The sequence below is a fragment of the Mustela erminea genome, chromosome X (genome assembly GCF_009829155.1).
Source record: "Mustela erminea isolate mMusErm1 chromosome X, mMusErm1.Pri, whole genome shotgun sequence".
Lineage (NCBI taxonomy): Eukaryota > Metazoa > Chordata > Mammalia > Carnivora > Mustelidae > Mustela > Mustela erminea.
The window spans coordinates 89710127-89730139 of NC_045635.1; the positions used below are offsets into that span (position 1 = coordinate 89710127).

Sequence of the window (20013 nt, forward strand, 5' to 3'; positions counted from 1 at the left end):
GAACTGGAGGGGCCAGGCCCCACATACCCCCATTCGTGAAGACCTAGATCACAGATCGTGTGCATGCCCACGTCAGTACCCTTCTGTCTGCCCAGCTGCCAGAGGCTGTTGCTGGAAGGTCAGGCAGTCCATACTTGGACTAGGAAGGAGAGATCCTGATGCCACAAGGTCTAAACATGCAGAGGAACCGGTACCCCAAGTCTGCAGACTCTAAACACACACACACACACACACACACACACACACACTACACTCATACCCTCAGGGAGATGGCCATCAACAGGCCATGAAAAAAACATGGTTCTTTTGAGTCCTGGCTTGGTCCTTTCAGATATCCTCAGGGTTGATACCAGGCTGGGGAAAATGTAGCAAACGCATGTGTGTTAAGAGCGCAGGGAGGGGTGGGCAGGTGAGACAAAGAAGATCCCAAATGAAGGAAGCTGGGAAGTCAGAGTCCAGAGAAGTTGTGGGGAAGGTGGAACTTTCCAGAACAATTTGGCCCCATCCATGGCGAGCAGCCAATCTAGTGTGGCCTATGGCCCGAGGGGAAGCCCTGCTTGTGAGGGACAGGATCAAAGATAAGGGGTTGAACTCTGCCTCAGGCTCTTGACTTCCACCCAGGCTTGTGGTTGGCAGAGCTGGACAAACCAACTGACCTTCTGAGCATCAGGGCCTCTGGTTTGTCAATGGTTTAGCAAGTAGATAGCCCTAGCAGCCCACCTATGCATGACAGACATTTTACACACACACACACACACACACACACACACACACACACACACACACAGCAACAGTAATGAATACCAGCCGTGAACATTCATTGAGTGCCTACTTTGCACCAGTCATAGTTCAAAGCACTTCCTATACAGTATGACCACTGCCTCAATTAACCCTCCCCAAATCCTATAGGGTCAATAGTATTTGACTCATTCTCCATATACAGAGGGGGAGTCTGAGGCTCAGGCAGGGCGAAACGACTTACTCCAAGTCCCACCAGGTAGAGTGAGTGGCTCCATGAGGACTCAAATCAAAGCCTGTGATCATTACGCTCCAGGGCCCTTGTGACTAAGCCTACTTGTCTGTACAAAAAGCCTCGGGGAAGAAGAGAAGGGTCAGAGGGAAGATCCAAGAGCTTCGCCTTGCGAAGAGAACCATAATGATGGGGGAGATGGTAGGAAAGAAGGAGGCTGGGCTATAGAATGCCCACCAGACTTCAGAGCTAAGATCATCTGAGTCTGCAGCCTCTTGGTGCCCCCCACAGCCCCCTGCACAGTGTCGGCCATGACACTGGTACTCAGTAAAACCGCCAAAGGGCAAATAAGCCCAAACTTGGTAACCTTGGGGAATGTGTACTGACTGGGTTGCTGCCTTCCATTTGGTAAGACCCAAGCTCTTTTTTTTTTTTTAAAGACATTATTTATTTATTTGAGAGGGAGAGAGAGGAGAGAAAGAGCATGAGAAGGGGGGAGGGGCAGAGGGAGGAGAAGCAGACTTCCAACTGAGCAGGGAGCCTGACGTGGGGCTCGATCCCAGGACCCTGAGATCATGACCTGAGATGAAGGCAGAAGCTTCATTGACTGAGCCACCCAGGCATCCCCAAGACCCATGCTTTAAAATGGCTTCCCCAGAGGCTAGGCCACCAGACATTACTTAAGTCCCCAGCATGTGGCAGGCTTTGGAAATAAAGAGACAAACGCAGTGGGGACCCTAGTCTTGATACGTGGCCAGGCTGGCTGGGGGGGGTGGAGATGTTCAATTTGCCTTGAGCCACCGCGAGGGGTCAACTGAGGTGAGGGGGGCAGGCTGTGCACAGTCAGGGGACAGAGCTAAGCCTCTGGGCCTCTCCAGGGATGGGGCTGTTGCCTTCAGCTCCACTGTCAGAGTGAGGCAGCCCCCACTGGAACCATTCTTCATCGGAGTGCTTCTGCGAAGGCAGCTTAGAGCAGTCTTTTTAGGACAGTGTGGCCTGCTTTAATTGGCAAAGCAGAGAGTCTGAAATGGGTGAGGGCTGGGAGAAGGAGTGAAACCACAGGAGGTTAACCTCACCCTCACTCGCCCTCCCTAGCGTCTGCCAGCGGACCCCTCACCACCAGGAAGGGGCGAGCACCCTTCTTCGGAGCTCTCCCAAACCTGTGCATGGTCTCCTCCGGCCCTGGGAAGCCCAAGGCTTAGAGACATGAATCCAAGTAATTAACTAATTAATGAATATGGATGGCAAAGTTGCTGAGGTTGCTGGAAAACACCCTGTTGCCGCCAACACAGCCCAGCCAGGCCCCTGCCTCCCACCGTGGGCAAAGAGGAGGCTACAGAGGGACTACTTGACTCAGTCTCACCAAGGCTCCAGCTGCAGCAGCCGTGCCTGCCACCCAGCAGGCCCATGCCCAATGCCGGGAGACCCGCTTCAGGGCAACCCATCCCCGTGCAAGGACAGCCTCCCCCCTCCAGCTGGAGAGGCAGTCTGCTCAGTTACTCAGCATCAAGGGTACCCTGTGGTCCATCTGTGGGCTCTCCCAACGCAAAGGGCAAGGCTGCGGGAGATGGATGGATGGAGACAGGAGAAAGGGAGAGAAAAGGAGAAGGAGAGACGATGGAGAGACACACACAGCTGGCAGGAGCCCATCTCCAGCTGTTGGGCGGGCTGTTTCCTTTGATAAAGCACTTGGCAGTACTCCCAGTTCTGTAGTTTCTGGCCTGCAAAAGCACACCCGGAGCACGAGCCTGCCTGTGGGAGGACTTCAGCCTTGCTTTGTTTTCTTTCTTTCTTTCTTTTTTTTAAGCTCTACAAAATGCCCCTCCCCTTCCAAGGAACCTCACCCCTCCCCACACCCAGGCAGAGTGAAGTTGTACCAACAGGTGATGTGGGCTGGGTCACTGGTGTGTCTTCACAGAAAGCCAGTATCATGGAGCCACACTTGAGGGCCTTAGATGGGTGTGCAGTGAGGCCCCGGTGTGCATGTGCCTGTGTGCCTGTGTGACAGAGAGAGAGAGGGAGGCAGAAAGAGATAGAGGGACGGAGGGAAAGACCACGTGTGTTTGTGTTTGTCTGAGAGGCTGTGCGTGTTTGTTGTGGCCGACACTGCCTTCTCTGTGGCACATCATCACTGTTCTCCCCGCCTAGGCTTGTTCCAGCTCCCTGAGGTCTCCCCGGAAAGGACTGGGAAATAGGGGAAGTCCCAGGGTCACGTGATCACGCAGCACAACAAGCCCTCCCTCCAGTCCCTTGTCCTGTGGTTTCGTGGAAGCCTGTCTCCTTCCTCCCTTGTGGAGTGAGGAGCCAGGCTTGAAGGCCTCCAGGGTTCCTTGGAGGAACCAGAGCGTGGAGGGTCACAGAGGCCCCTGCCAGGGTATAAAGGAGCCTGATGACAAAAGGTCCCCACTGTGACCAGCCCCCACAGGGCCTCCACCAGTCCCCGGGTTCCCAGATTCCTGAGGGGAACTTGATCTGGCCCAGGGGCCTGCACGGGCTCTTCATGTCGTCCCCAGAAGGCCCCGCTCCTTGGGAGGCCCAAGCACGAGCTCACTCCCACACCACCCAGCCTCACGGAGATACGGGAGGCCGGGTCTCTGAGGGAACCTCTCGGGGCTCAGTCGCAAGGCTGCCATCCGTGGGAGGGGGCCCTGCCTAGCCCAGCGGGAGTGACAGAACCTCTTCTGCAGCCCAAGGGGGAGGCGGCCGCCCCACTCGAAGCAGCTCGGGGTAGCCATAGACCACTGCCCGCTGCCCGCTGCCCCACTGTGCCTGTGGCCCAAACCAAGTGGCCCTTGGCTCTTTGCAATGGGAGAAAAGAAAACAAACACAACCTGGGAACTTCGGACAAGATGCCAAACTGAAAGGTCCCCAAGTGTCCTTTGTCCCTCACCCCCCTCCACAAAAACCATTTACCTCATGAAAAAAGGGAGGACATTTAGACTCACAGGACATCAGAGCCAGAAGGCACTTTAGGAATCATATAGTCCAACCACTTCACCTTACATAGGGGGAAACTGAGGCCCAGAATGAGGCAGAGACTTCTGCTGGTTAGCAGAACAACTGGCACTGGAAGTCAGGGCACTATCCCAAAGACTCCTGGGTCCTGGCCACAGTTGAAAGAAGATCTACCAACCTGAGGCCCAAGCAGTGATTTTGGGACCCAGACACTATAGGCCATCTCGAAGAGGACAGTGTAGCCTGATGAGCTGAGGGTGGCCATGAACATGGTGTGGCACCGTGAGCACTCTAGGTCCCTTTCACCTGTCAAGAGTCATGCCTGCTAACACTGCTGGGGTTCAATGTCAAGCCTGAGTTGGGTGGGGAACCCCTGCTCTTCCTTGCCTTTACTCTTTCTAGAATATATTTTTTAAATATTTTATTTGTCAGAGAGAGAGTACAAACAGGGGGAGTGGCAGGCAGAAGGAGAAGCAGGCTTCCCACTGAGCAGGGAACCTGACACAGGACTTGATCCCAGGACCCTGGGATCATGACATAAGCCAAAGACAGCCACTTAACTGACTGAGCCACCCAGACATCCCTACCCTTTCTAGAATATTTTTTATACTGAGGTTTCAAGGTCTGGGTGGAAGCCCAGCCCTAAATTTTCCACTGGTGGGAGGGGGGAACCCAGATATATGGCCTTCACCAATCCTTGGGGATGCAAAGCCCACCTGCTCCTTCCTAGCCCAGAAGCGGGTGGGTGGGAGTACCTACAGATTTTGAAAGAGAGAAACCATGGACAGCCTCCTCAACTTTGAGCAAGCTCTGGGACCAGACTACAGGCAAAGGTCAAAGTCCACAAGGCTCGCTGCTGTGTGCTCAGGCCAAAATGAAATCGATTGGGTCTGTGTTCTCAGGCCACGGGCTGGGGTGGAAGTGGAGCCGGCCCTGCCCTCTCTGACACAGCCGGCTCTGCAGTACTAGAAGCTGCTAACCCTCTACTATGGCCAGTGTGGAAATAACACATGCTGTTTTCTGAGACAGGGTGACCTGGATATCTGGGAGCAATTCCATTAAAACAAAGAGCTCAGCACGAAAGACAATCATGCCTGCTACTTTCAATACTTGAACACACACTTTGGAAGCTACTCTAACCACTTCCACTGCCCTTGTTTTTTCTGAGGGCCGTGGTGTACAAGCAACACAACAAGGTCCTTCTTGACTTCCCGCTCATAATGTTCTGCTCCTAGATTCCAGAAAGTTGTAGCCGCCACTTCATTCCACCTACCGTTGGATAGAGCCCATCATTTTATAAGACGTTTTGGTATGTGCTCTTTTGGATCTGTGAACATATATCTTTAGGATGGCTCTTGAGTTATTTATCTGCATATATTCTACCCTCCCCAACTTGACCCAAAGCTACTGAAGGGTGAGAAGCAGGTCTTGGGGGATTTTTTCCTGCCTTCCTCCCTTCCCCTGTGGCAATTGGGACAGTGGTATGGCCAAGAGGATTGTCTCAATAGTGCTTGTTCAACTCAGTGGCAACAATGGAGGAGGCCAGTATAATTTCTGAATTCATCTGTATTCAGTGATGATGGAAATCTGCAGCTGGATGTATCCATTGCAGCAAAGAAAGAGCTATTCTTGAAGGGAGGGCCACCCAAAGCCAACACGTCAGTTAACTAAACCACCCCCTCCCCGTGCCATCTTCATGAAATAATACATAAGCAGTTGGGAGAAGGGTGGGGTACCTTGCCCCGAGTGGCCATTAAGCCCAGAAGCTGGACATTCTACTTCCCAGCATCCTCTACTCTGTTTCATCCATCTCTTTGGCAACAGGGTGTTAGGCTGCTTTCTAGGTTCATCTTCAGAAGCAGCGGTCTCTCTGAATCTAGCTGCATGACTACATCGGATCCAGAGTGAGTTACTGATAGGAAATTATTGAAAATAGAGAACATGTTTGCTCATTTATGGGTATTCACGTATACTTTATGTGCTTACCTAGGGCAAGATAGAGGGAACTGGTTTTTGTTGGTGGGGACACATCTATGGATGGGAACCCTGCATATTTACAGATAGTTTTTCTAAAATACTCGTCCCAATCAGAACTGTCTCTGGGCTTTCCTTCTCTCCTATTTTGCAAGTGGCCTCCTAGACTAGGTAGCTAGGAATCTCTCTTTTCTAACAGGAAGAATATAAAGGTTGTCCAGAGACCTCTGTTACAGCTAAGACTGAGAATTTAGCTAATATCTCTAAAGAGTGAACTACTTACTATTAACCAAGTCATTAATTAGGGTCATGTTTGCACTTCAATCGTCAGCTCCAAACATCTGTTTGTTTAAACCGAGGTCACTTTAGTTTATTACAGTTATAGCCACTGGTGAGATAATCTGCTTAGATTTCACAAGTATGTGTGAATTGCCTACCTCAGCCCTTATTTTCACAGAATAAGAGTTCTCTTGAAGGCACAGGGTCAGACTAAAGATAATAAATGATTTTCCTTCTCAACAGAACTAAAAACAAGGCTTTAATTAATTCACCAAATTCTAGGATTGGATATCTATATTACATTTCTTAATGATGTTAATCTGTCCAAGGGTGACCCACAGGATTCCCATTGATCCAAGAACAATCTTCAGGCAGACATTTCATTGGCTCAGAGATTGTTTCCCAGTCATTAAACCCTGCCCTTCTCAACTGCAGAGTCACCCCTACTTTGTGGGTCGAAACTGCAGGCGGCCAGGGAGAGGGGACAGAGAGGGGGGCAGTGCTAGAGACCATGAAGCAAGGATGTGGAGGGATTCGTGGTGGAAACGATCTCCCTAAGGAGGAGGACACAGAGGCAGAGAATTCAAGAAGGACTGGGGTGAAGAATAGGGAATAGAGGCTGAGATGGTTCTCCCAAGCAAGCCTAAGAGTTGAGGACAGTCTAGACATACACACCCTCACAAACCGTCGCCAGACACACATACCGCTTTCCCATACACTTCCTCACCATGACTCTCAAGTTCCATACACAGGAATAGACTCAGATGAAGTTACATACACAGGTCACACATACAAGAACACCGACCCTCCCAGATACTATCCTTCCGGCTATCCCTTCACAAACACAGGTGTCCCTCTCCCCCCACACACATATATTTACCACCTATTTTTTCATACCTTTTTTGCATACATTTGAAACCTGTTTTTATGCATATTCACATTACTACCCAAATCCCCTCCACACACTTAAGTCCTGACACACATACATAGTTACACAGACACACACACACACACACACACATCCTCCTTCCCAACAAAGGCAAAGGAGTCTGTGTTCAGTAAAACCTCGTGCTTTCCTCCTTGGTAGAGGGATCTGAAGGAGAGCCTGGACAGCTAGGTGAATTTGAGAAGTATTTATTCTAATGGCTCTTAGTATGGTGGAAAAGTCCATCAAGGACATTTGAAATCACAGAGTTCACTGCCTTGGCCTATAGACAAGACACCAGCGGTAACCTTTAGAGACTGCCAAAAGCTTCTAAGACTCTCTTAGTCCTGCTATGCTAGCTGACCTTTGCAAAGAATCTTGGGTATTTTGAACTAGGGACATTCAGTAGAAGATATAAAGCAAAACAAAACAAAAACAAAATCTTTCCCTGACATTTAAGAACAATACCAAAGTGTCTGTCCAAATTCACCTGGCAGGCCTAGCCTGCGGCAAGATGGCAAAAAAGGAAAAGTTCATTCTGAAGCCAACCTGCCCTGGGTCTTCATCTTGTCCCCTGCCAGGCTCACTCTGTTCTAACATGCCACAGAAGACTAGAACTTGGAAAATGCTTTTGGATTTGACTAGAAGGAGGTCATGGGCAAAGACTTAGAGGGAGTCTATTAGACCTAAGATACAAGTGCTAGGCTCCGTGACCTACGTAGGGCCTTCTGCATCAGAAATCTAGGGTCCAGTGAATTTTTATTTAAGTCTTTCCAGCCTGCCCATTAAAAAGTTCAAATGTGGCTCAGCTAAAAAGCAATCAGATCTGTTATTGACACTGTTTCATTCTGAATAGCATGGAGGACTAAAGGCTTTCTTTACTTAGTTCATTAGTTAGCTAACAAGCATTTTCTAAACACCTACTGTGCATGGAGCACTGTCCCAGACACTCAGCTCTTGCTGTCTCTGCTCCTGCTATTGAATTTCTGAATACAGGCTGTTGCCAGACATCCAATTTTCTGAGTGCTTGCTCTGACAAGGAACAATGACTAATGAACCAAACATCAGGGAGGGCCCTCTGATCTCCAGCACAGAACATGCCCATAAAGGCAGAGTCTAATTTGTTCAGCAAGCAGCTGCCAATTCTTTTGGGATCTTAATTACCTGGAGCAGTTTATATGGGTGAATCCCCTTGGGAGAGAAACCCTAAACCCTGTCTTTCTCACACCCTATCATACCCCAGGCCCCATAAATGGCTTTCACCCCCAGTCATTGCACATGGGTACAAAGTCTGGGCCACAGAAGTTCACCAGACAGGCATTCAGGCACCGCACACAGCCTTGCTTCACATCTGTATACACATATCCACACACACACACACACACACACACACACACACTGGCAGAAGTTGGGTATAGTAGAAAGCACTCTGAACCACAAGTCAGGAGATCTTGGTGTCAATTAGCTCTGCCTCCTCTTCTCTGTGTGACCTTGGGCAACGCTTCTCCTGTTGCTGGGCTTCTGCTTCCTTGCTTATAAAATGAGAGTGGGACTAGATCTCTATGATATTTCTAGCTCTTGGACTTAACGTTCTGTTTCCAGAGCTTCAGAGCAGCTGTGTGATCAGGTCAGGTTTGTAGCGGTAGTGGCTGGCTCAGGAGCCCATCACAGAGAAGGAGACCTCCTCAGGTCAGCCTTGCGCAAAAGACCACAACACTTCCCACAAGTTCAGAAAAAACGCTGCTGGATTAGAGGCAGGTGTGAGCTCCGCCTTTCGCTTCTGTCTCATCTCTTTCCCAGGTCAAGCCTTTACAGAGCCACTGTTCCAACTCTCCTTCATTTTAACCCGCCCTTCGCTCAGGGCGACTAGTTCCCTTTGGCAACCCCTTCAGAGAGGCCAACGATTAAATGGTCTCCAGAGTCTCCCAAGTCCGCAAAATGTAACAGCCCCTGCCCTGGAGGCTTCTGTGGGCTTCCAAAGGATCAAATAAGATGAAGTCTGTGAAAGCGGTTTGGAAATTGTCAAGTGCTATGCAAATGCGAGGGATTATTATTAACGACGGGTGGGGAGACAACCAAGGGCTGTAAGGAGCGGCCTGCCGACTTACCCGCTCTCTTCACCGTGGTCACTGGAGGAAGGCTGGCACTGCCAGCCAGCCGGTGACCGGCCAACACACCAGCAAAGGATGGCGTTATGACTGGTGTTCCCCCCCATTTTCCCCTAGCAGAGCTAAGGACCGGAGGAAAAAGGACAAGGAAGGAGTAGGCTAATTTGGCGCATGGAGAAGAGAAAGGCCAAGAGTGCCTCAGAATCTAAAAAGAATTTAAAGTAGACCCTTTCCTTCAAACAGAGTCTCAAGGGAAAGCCCAGTTTATGAAAAGAAAGCCCAGTTTATGAAACCAAAGAAAGCAGAGCTGCTGACGTAGTTGAGAGGTTGACGTTGGGGTGAGGGGCATGGAGCCCCACTGGCTAGACACTCCGCTGGCACTTAAGATCACCCTGATGGTGGGGTGCGTGGGTGGCTCAGTGGGTTAAGCCTCTGCCTTCAGCTCAGGTCATGATCTCAGGGTCCTGGGATCCAGCCCCGAATCGGTCTCTCTGCTCAGCAGGAGCCTGCTTCCCCCTCTCTCTGCCTGCCTCTCTGCCTACTTGTAATCTCTCTCTCTCTCTCTCTCTGTGTGTGTGTCAAATAAATAAATAAATAAAATCTTAAAAAAAAAAAAAAAGATCACCCTGATCTTAGGGCTAGGGCTCCTAAGGAACACACTGGAAAACTGAAAGTGTAGAGCAGGAGCTTATGCCTGGTCCCCAGTGCTCTGAGCATCCAGAGGACGGTTACTGCCCAGGCACTGGAGGGATAGGGGTATAGAGCAGAGAAAAGGGGGGTTAGAGAATGCTAGAGAAAGGCAGACAGAGTTGGGTGCAATGCTTTTTGTCTACTCAGCAGCCTTGCCTAATGCCCCAGGCCTGTGTTCTCCGTGTACCCTAGAATGGGGCTGGAGCTTTGGCAATCAGTGTGGACAGGACCTATGAAAAACATGGATCTAGAAACGGGTAAAACAAAGGCCCAGGCGAAATGAAGGTGAACAGTGTTCCTGCTCTCCCATTTAGCTGTGAGGGGAAAGGAGCTGCTCCCCAGGGTGAGTCCCCTGAAGTGGCTCCTTCTAACCTGTGGCCTCACCATGAACAAGCGAGAGTCCCTGGTATGGGGTGGAGGAAAAGGCCGGAAGGAACAGGTCAGGCATCTCGAGGTGGGGTCAGGAGCCAGCCAGGCAGAGAGAAACCTGCCACCAACCCAGGACAGGAGCAGAGGAGGAGTGTGGGAAGTGCTGGCGAGGACAACTCAGGACCGACTCAGCAATCCAGGTGGGGGGTCTTGGCCCTCATCAGGACTGGAGCTCAGAAGCGGGGTCACAGAACAAGGAGAGGGAGCTGGGGAGTCGGGGGGGGGCGGGAAAATAGAGAACAGTTCCCTTCTGGAGCACTTGCTCCATTTTCCCACCCTCCGCACCCAAATAGGATCCGCAACAGGGCACAGCTGACTGACAAGGCAGAAACCAATCAGATACTGCAGGTACAAGCTGAAGGATCCAGGCCGGATAGGGGTAGGTGTAAGTGTGCCCAGGATTTCCACACAGGCAGGCCATGGGTGGTTGCTGACCCGGAGGCAGATGGAACAGTGTCAGGGATTTCATTAAAGTCCCTGCAGTGGGGTAGGATATAATAATAATAATAATAATAATAATAATATCACCTGAGAGTAAATGACATGGGCATCCTAGAAACATCTGGTGCTGCTCTTTCTATATTATTCAGGCCCTTTGCAAAAGCCCAGCATCTTTCCTCTAAGAGATTCTTATTCCACATGTGTCTTCCCCTGATTCCTTTTCCACATGTGGTGGCCTAGAGCTCCTTCTCAAATTACCCTGAGGTAGCTGCGGCAGAGACACGTTCGCTGTGCCAGGGCTGAGCAGGAAATGGGTAACCCAGAGCAGAGGATCAGCAGCAAAAGCCATTTGTGCTTGAAGGAAACGAGAACATTTGGAATTCCGGTGTGCTTGGGCGGAAGGGAAGAGGTCGTTACATCGGTCCAGACAGTCTTTGTCCCTGCTTTTCTGGAAGGGAGCAGTGGGACCATCTCAGAAAATGTGTTGAATGAGAGAATCACTTGGCGAGGGGTTACTTCCCCTGCATAAGCCTGTGTGAGCACAGACATGGGGAAGGAGGTGGAGAGGGGGGCTCCTGTGGGGCTTGGAGAGGAACAGAACTCCAGGAGGAAAGAAGAGCAAGTGAGCCAAAAATAGCTTTGCAACAGACCCCTCTGAAGGACTGTAACCCTTGCTCCGTAAGTGTGGTTCGAGCTCCTCCCTTCAAGCGAGAATGGTTTTGCTATAACAAGGAATTGCCTCACTCCTGCTCCCTCAGATGTTTAAAAAGTCAACTGAGTCAGGTACACATGCAGGCGGGCTTTCCAGTTTCTTCCCTGCACCTTTCAAAAGCCTGTGCCTGGCTGGGTGTGGGGAGGGCACAGAGGCCTAGTAGGCCCAATTAAGCAACCTCCCCCCATCTTCAGGCTAAGCCGGAGCCTTCACCCTGATACCCAGCCCCTTGTGTGTGGGCTTCTCTTGGGGGGGTGGGGGTGGGGACACAGCCAGAACTCTCCCAGTTACTTCTATGAAAGGCAGCCTTGTCCCCAGAGACGGCCTGACACATGGGTGGAGAGGGTGGCTGCCTGCTTAGTATGATTTGAGGGGTTAAAGGTCAGAACAATCTGGCCCAGAAAGGTCAGCTCCACCAGCCCACAGCTGAGCCTGCAGTTCTCACTTTGCTTACTCCTTTGGAAGGCCCAGGTTTACACAGAATTGTGACTTGGGAGGGGAAAGCTACTGCCAGCTGTTTATACCTTAGCTGGATTCATTGATTCCCATTAGCGGTAGCAGAAAACAGGTCTCCCCCAGGGGGATGGATGGCTCAGAGGTCAGGAGGTCAGGAAAGTTCTGGAAGATGTGGTTGAGCGCTCTGAGCAGCTGAGGGTAGTTCGAGGGAGCCTGTGCTAGAAGGGAGACTGGGGAAGAAAAGAGTGTCAAAGACAAATCCTACCCAGTTCCCCATTTTCCCAAAAGATGGGCCTGCTTCCTCTCCCCCGGCTGAAAATGTTTCAGGTTTTGGCAGCTAGGCTTACAACAAAGGAGACACCATCTCCTCTCCAGACTGAGGCATTTCCCCAGAATTCATACTTATCTCTGCCCCCTAAATGCAGGGACCAGGTGCTTGTGAGGTCTGGAGCCGGGGTGCCATTCACTGTCCCTACTGGGCTTCAAAGTCTGGCACGAGGCACCCCTTGCTTCCTGAGGAGCATGAAAACATCACTGGTTCTTTGCCATGGCTGGGTGGTGGTGGTGGGGGGGCGCGGCATACGTGCTCTCTCGGCCAAGCCCCTGGCCTCAGAGACAAAGAATAAGGAAGGAATGCAGGAAGCACCAGGAGGCCCGGGGTCTATCTCCACTAGTGTCAGACACAGACCTGAGCGGAGTGGGTGCTCCCAAAGACAGCTGGGCTGGAATTTGCTGGCGTCCCCTTGCATTGGAGAGATTAGAAGCCATCTGGACAACTAGAGCCCTCAAGATGGAGCACCCGTGCCCAGCTTAGGTTCCCCAGAGACACCATAGGAGCCTAATGAGGTTGCCAAGGGAGTGGGTCTGGCAGCCTCGCATCAGGGGACAGGACGAGAAGCAAGGACACAGTCCCGGGCTTAAAAGGGGCCCAGAGCCAAGATATGCAGGGCAGGCAAAAATGCAAAAATGCAAAAATCAATTCGCAAAGACAGCAAGAATTAAATCTCACTGTAGCCCGATGGAGTGAGTCCCCCTCGTCCCTGCCCCCCCCCCACCACTGGGCCTCTGTGGGCTGCAGGGACTGGAGGAACCCCATCCACCCACATTGTCACAGTACCGGCCACGGCCACATGGCAGCCGCGGCATGCTGTTGTGGCTGGTTCAGGGTCTTGGCCTGTCACTGCCACGCCAAAAGCAGCACCAGCCTCTGCTCTCTGTTCTTCACCTCCAGCTCCGCCCCTGGCAGGGCGCACCTGGCTAGCTCTGCTCTGTTTTCTTAAGAGTGTGCTGAGCCAGAGAGCAACAAGGAAGGGAAGCCTGGACTGGCTCGAGGGTGGAAGGGCCCGAATGCCGGCCTCCTGAGGTGGCAGAGATTCCGAATGAATGCTCTACAGACTGGGAAAGGTAGCAGCGCTGCCTCTTCCAATTCTAGCACTTCTGGGAGTCATTTCTCAGCTCACACTTCCCTCCTGTGACAGATACATAAATCCTTTGTGAAGAGGCTGCCGTGCCCCTTCCTGTCTCAGACGTGATTTTCCTCAGATGAATTGCACCACCTCCTTCAGACTTGCAGGGGTCAGACAACCAGACCAGGCACAGTGATACAGCCATCGGGCTATGGTGGAGAGGGGACAAGGGGGCTGTGATTTCCCATCAGCAACCTGGTCCCGTATCTCCCTAGCTCAAACCAGGTACCAGTGGACAGGCCCCTTGGAACTTCCTGGACAAATTGATGGCATAAACAACCATACGATACATTCCAAAGACACACAGAAGACTGCTGTCTGACTGGAAGCCAACTCCCAAGTATTTCTGGGGACTTCTTCCACTTTGCAAAATGTCCATGGAAATACCTGGTCTCGGCTTAGCTTCCCCCTACACCCACTTTCTCCTCTTGGTTTCTGTAGACTCCAGAGATGCAAGTTTATTTTCATAACAGCCCAAATAATGAGGAAGGCAGAACTACAGAAAAAAAAATGAGACCCACAGTGTGATTTCAAAGCGAGATATACGTGATTTTTTTTTTACCAGATTACCTTTTATTTTGGATTATCCATTGCCACGTTCCAGTCACGTGAAATTCACGTGGAATCCATATATGCGTGGATAACTTATTTTCGTGAGGGCCTTCTTTATTTATGCTCAACTTAGACTGGTGTCAAAGTGACCCGGCATGCCTCAGTATGCAGAGACTGGCTAGAAGTCAGGGGAGGGGGCCTGGGGGCAATGTGAGATTCAGTGACTACCATGGATATTCCACAAAGTGGATAATGAATATAGGAATAATCAAAATGTGACTCTACCCAGGTAAAAGAATGGGGCTATATGAGTAGGGCAGCTAAAGGTGGAGGCTGCAATGAACCGTTAGCACACAATTTAGTAGCATTAAGGAACAAGCACGATCCTGGACGCTCTAAATAGGAAAGAAACATGTAGGAACTATGAGGTCATCTTCCTTCTCTATTCCATGGCCATCGGCCACTAATGAAACTCTACACTGCTCCCTGTCTCCTGTTGGACAGCTAGCTCACAGGGTTAAGGTAGGCGGTTGGGCCCTTCGAGATCCAGTTAATTTTGTTCCTTTCCTACCTTGTCATCTTCCAAATGTGTGTCAGTGGTCAGAGGAGAGATAGGGGGTGGGTAGTTGGCTAAAGGCAAAGGTGTGCCTCCTACATTCTCAGCTGTTACAGAGGACAGAATGAAATTTCAGGTGGAGAATTTGGACAGTGTCTAGAGGATAGAGAAGTACAAGCTGGTTCAAAGTGTGTGTGTGTGTGTGTGTTTGTGTTTAAATAGATACAGCTAATCTGGCAAAGGGGGCTGACAAGGGACGTAACAACTACCACTTAAGCATATTAAGTGGTGTGTAAGAAAGCTGAAGGACAGAATCTAAGAGGAAAGGTCTCAGAGAGCAAAGGTTGTGAAACACTGGAATGTACCACTAAAGGATATTGTGATATTCCCTTTTTACGAGGGGTTTGCTGCTCAACTGTCTCTGCCTGCGCCTTTTGCTAAAGACGGTTCCGGGGATCAGACAACATAGGAAAGAGAAGCAAGGCAAGGATGCAACCCAGCTGGAAGGAAGGAGACCAGACCCTTAACTTTATCACCTTTCTGCTTCCTTCCCGGGGTTCATCCCCATAATCTTCAAGGTGAGCCCTGGGAGGAAGCAGGGCTAATAATCACATTCCCCACCTCAGGGCAACCCAAGGAGGAAGTGGATCAAACTTATTTACATGGACAGAGCTCATCACAGACTCCCAGCAGAAATGGGAACCCTCTTCTCCAGTTTGCTTTTCTACAAACTTCCCACCGAATCTTGTCCAAATCTGTCTGGAAATCGGCTCCAGTCCATGTAAATTGCCACGGTCACATACTTCCTGTCTTACTGTGGCTTTGTGAATTCAGAGAAAGATCGTAACCTCTTTGACCCGCTTCCTGGAAATACCTCCTTACATCTGAGTTGAGTCTGCCCATGAACAATGCTGAGAAGAAATCAGTGGAAGCTGGTGAGGACAGCCCCACCAACTTTTCCAAAGCTTTCTGCCACCCCACCCTACGCCGACCATCCCCCTCTTTGTGTTCTGGAGTGTGGTAGAGACAGTGTCCCAGAGCAAGGGAAAGGCCTGCCGGTAATCTGGAGTGTTGAGTGTCATGGGGGCAGAGCAGGACACCAGGGATATAAAAATAGCAGGGTGTTCTTACATTTGGGACTAGGGCTGTCAGAGGAGGCCTTCGAGCTAGGTGTACATGGACGAGATGATCTCAAACCACACTGGATGGCCCCTACTACCTTCTGGCACCTCTCGCCCGCCTCTGCTAACGTAGTATGGTAGTGGGGCCCCAAATGCAGTGATTCGCTTACCACTGTCAAGACATTAGCCACATCTGAGTACCACCAGTATTATCCTTAGGGGCGCCTGGGTGGTGCATTCAGCTAAGCGAAGGACTCCTGGTTTTGGCTCAGATCATGACCTCGGTTCAGGCTTGTGAGATGGAGCCCCGCCTTGGGTCAGGCCCTCAGCACGGAGTCCGCTTGGGATGTTCTCTCTCTCCCTCTTCCTCTGTCTCTCCCTACCGTGCTCTCTTTTCCTCTCAAATACATAAATCTTTAAACAAAACAAAACAAAAATAACTTAAAAGCAGATTCACTTCTTAAAAATGCCCCCACCTTAGGAATATTTTGGAAATCACAGGGTGTACGCATTAGACACACTCTCCCTCCTACTACCTGTCAAATAAATAAATAGCCATAAAAAAAGAGAAAAACAAAGTTAGTCCACGTAGCCCCTAAAATCATCTTGCACGCTCCAGCATATGTTTACCACGCCTGGGGGAACAGTACTCTCTCTATAGTGTGCGCAGATGGTCCCCACCGCCAACAAGCGAGTCTTTATATCCTCCTCCAACGTAAAGCCAGCGGCGCAGGAGAATGCCCGCCTGGCCCGGGATATGGTTCCTGCGCCCACCTCCCTCGTGCCTTCCTCTCAGGGCGAGGGCCCGGGCCCTTCCTATTTTTCTCCTTTCAGGTGCCAGCCGCAGCCCAGGCTGGAGTTTGCACCAAAACACAGGGCCCTTATTCTAAGTCAAGTGTTCCTTCCCTCCAGCTACTTCCCCTGCTGAGAATTCCCCGCTAGACCTCACTTAGCTCGGACAGTGTCCTCTCTGGACTGGACTTCTCCAGCCTTGGCCCCAGGGGCTGCATCAGCGGGAGTGTCCCAAGCCCACATCAGTAGCCCGCCTGTCGGCCCGGTGATCGCACAGGTCCGGGCGACCTGCGGCTGGGGCTGGCCACGCGGGGAGCAGGTGGTGCCTGGAGCTGGGAACATGGTCTTCCCTGGGAAGCCAGCAGCCCGCCTTCTCCAGAGCCTGCTCCTAGGGTGGTCGGTGGGAGACAAAGCTGGCCCACAGCAGGAACAGGAGAGGAGGGGCCCAAGCGTTCTGCGGGCCAGAAAGAGATGTGCGGAGGCTATTAGCTCAACCTGAGCACTTTCTAACAATCAGGGCTGAGACACCTCCAGCCTGGGCAGGGTGACCACCCCGCACTGGGGATGCTTCACAAGACATTCCTGTTTCAGCCTGGAGCGCTCAGGTCCTTCAGCGACTTACAACTTTTGTTGTTGTTGTTAAACAGATAAAACAGATAATCATTCCCCAACCCCTGCCACTGCCACCCTCAATCAAACCTGGCCCGCAGGGTCTCTGGACACAAAGTCCTTAGAATAGCACCACAGCCCCTAGGCTGGAAGCTCCGCCCCCGGGGTGGCCTGTGGAGGGTGGGTGGGGGAGAGTTAGGAGGCACCCAGGGCCTCCTAACTTCCACCACCCGAGAGGCGCCTTCTAGGTCGGGGGAGCCCAGCTTGAAAACCCTGTGGTGAGGAAAAGCAAGCCAGATCAGAACCCAAACCCTACAGCTTTGAAGGACACCGTAAGATTTTTATTTGTGACCTTGTTTAGACGTGTTAACTTCTATTTGGTCAGGCGGTGGCACAATCTACCTCTCCTCTTTCTTTGGGTCCAATGAACTCTCTCCTCCTCGCCTTCCCTCCTTCAAATTCACCATCTACCTGGCCTCTCCTCCCTTCCCCTCAACTCTCTCTTCTCTTTCTCCCTTCTCCCCCTGGGGCAGCCCCTAAGGCGCCAAGGAAGACCACAGGGCTCTAAATAGTGCAGCACTATTTCCTGCAGGAGTTCCAAGATCCCTTCCAACCTTAGGAATCTATGATTGATTAACTGAGTGGCAAGACATGATTGTTGAAAGTACTGAGCTAAGAAGGACGAGGGCCAGTTGCGTGGGAGCAGAGCGTGTGGTGGCGTGTATACGGGTGCTAGGGCAGTGAGCAGGTGTCTGGACAGGTGTTGGTGCTGGGGGGTGTTCCTCCTCTACTCACTGTCCCTATTGCAGCCTTCCTGGCGGGCAATGGATGTGCTGATGGGGCACAGCTGGTAGAGGATGTTGGTGATGACCTGCCATCTAGGGAGCCCTCATGTGCTCTCATGCCCGGCCCCACAGGGAGCTCTCTGGTTAGTGTCGCCCACCCTTGCTCACAGACTCTCCAGACAGAGTCTCCATATGGGAGGGGTGAGCGACTCTAAAGGAATCTGTATACAAAGCAATGTTCCAAACACCAACACTCACCTAGCAGATGGGTTGCTGGTAGCTCATCTGTGCATCAGTGGGGAGAGAGTAGCTGTATACAGTGACTATCAAATTCTCAAAGGGCCCTGCAGCAGGGGGTCTAGTGAAAGTGGGGGGATTTACCAAGAAAGCAGGTTTCTAAGGCAAGGGGTCAGTTCAGTCTTGTCTCTCTTCTTAGGCTCTCTTTGAGATCTGGATGTGAACACCCAAGACCTAAAATACTCCTAATTCAACTGAGAATTGCCACAAAGACACATATAGAGAACACAAGAAATGCATTGTGGGTTGAGTACCTGAGTTTGGGGGCTTAAGGGGCCCCTGGAGACATTTAGCGGAGAGGCTCATTAGCAACCATGCTTTGACCACACCCCCCAAATCCTAGTTCTCCTTAGGAGCTCATCCCAAGCCCATCATCCTTTGAGTTTTGAAAAATCAACCCCCATCTTCTATTCAGTCTGGACCCCCTCTTGAGCTCATGATTCTTTACACATTTACCACTTTCTCCTTCCCTTTTCTCATTCATGTGAACTCCTTCTCCCTGACCCCAGCATTCTAACCTTTAGGAGTCCAGGGACTTATCCGAAGTGTCTGTGCATCCCATCCACACACATCAGGATTTTCTAGGTGTTATTCCTGAATATCTCAGTTGGGAGACGCTCTAGAGACCAGCTTGGCTCTCCCCTCCCCCACTTTCGTTCCCAGGGAAAGCAGCCCACAGAAGGGCAGGGAGATACTTACTCAAGCTCAAGCATCAGATTAGTGGCAAAGTCGGGACTGGAACCCAGATCTTCTGGATCGAAGTCTGACCCACTTTCCACCACCTCGAGCTGTAGCTCCTCCAGGAACTGTGCCTCGTCCACGAGTTCAGGGTCCTCCCCAAGCTGGGGCTCCTCCATGAGCTGGGGCTCCTCTAGCCTTTCTCCCTTCATCTCAGCGGAAAGCCTCAATTGCCTGGCTGGGGTTGGTTCCTCTTCTCTCCCCCCCTCCCTCCCTTTCCTTCCCTATCTCTCTCTATGGCTGTCTCTGTAGCTGCAGGGCTAGGGGCAGGAGCAACTGGAAACTCTCCCTCAGGCTCAAGAGAAAAGTGCTCTCTGAGCCTTCAGGGCCAGCCGAGCTGGCTGGACTGTGGAGGCAGGGGGAAGTTCCTGGCCCTGAGTGCCTTGGGGGCTCCAAGGCTCTGAGGGAAGGCTGGAGCTCCTGCGGCGAGCGCTGCCCTCCGGATCTTCTGCAGGGGCCGGGCCAGCTTCCTAAACTAACTCCCAGACTGAAGGGGAGGGCCGGAACCTCTGAGAGGGGGGGAGCCCAGACGGCGGCTCTGCCAGCCAGCCCCTGTGGTTGGAACTTTCTAAAAGACCAATGTTTCAGCAACTGATTTCTTTTCCAAGCCGAACAGCAGGCCTTTCTGTCCCCCTTGTATGACTGTGGCTGTGGCATGCAGCCCCAGCCTGAGCAGAAGCAGGATTCCAGGGCTGGGCCTCCATAACACCCAAACCACTGGTCAATTCTGTTAAATAAAATCAAATAAAAAACCACCGGTTTTGGCATCAGGTGGACCCAAAGCTGGTCTCCTGGCATGAAGATATTGTGTACCTACTGGGATGGGATGTGCACAGGCGTCTAGAGACGAGAAGTCGGAAGACCATTGGGTCAGAGAATCAGGAGACATGGTTTCTCTGTTCAGCTGGTCACTAATTGGCTGTTTGTTTGGGGGCAGGTACACAGCCTCTCCTGGGCCTCAGTTTCCTCACCTGTAATGGGAGGGGATCGGACCTATGGGCTGTGAAATCCCTGCTCCTTCTGAGCCTCTGGGTCTCTGTCTAAGATGTGTGGTGAAGCAGAAGGTGCTGGCCCCCGACCCTGGGAAGAGGGAGGCTCGGGGTGTCGAAGAGGCAGTCCCTAGCTTCACTGCCTTCTGAAATCCTTCCATTTGCTCGC

The 20013-nt window shown here is 51.5% G+C and overlaps 2 protein-coding genes across 3 annotated transcripts in view; one reads left to right on the top strand and one right to left on the bottom strand.

Annotated features, from left to right (window-relative positions):
* TSC22D3 (TSC22 domain family member 3) overlaps positions 1-20013 on the bottom strand; it is a 62687-nt gene that overhangs the window by 26123 nt on the left and 16551 nt on the right. The gene's annotated exons all lie outside the window — the stretch shown is intronic.
* NCBP2L (nuclear cap binding protein subunit 2 like) overlaps positions 5752-20013 on the top strand; it is a 50800-nt gene continuing 36538 nt past the window's right edge. The window contains exon 1 of the mRNA XM_032329665.1: positions 5752-5829. The gene's annotated coding sequence lies outside the window, so the exon portion shown is untranslated. The remainder of the gene's footprint in view (positions 5830-20013) is intronic.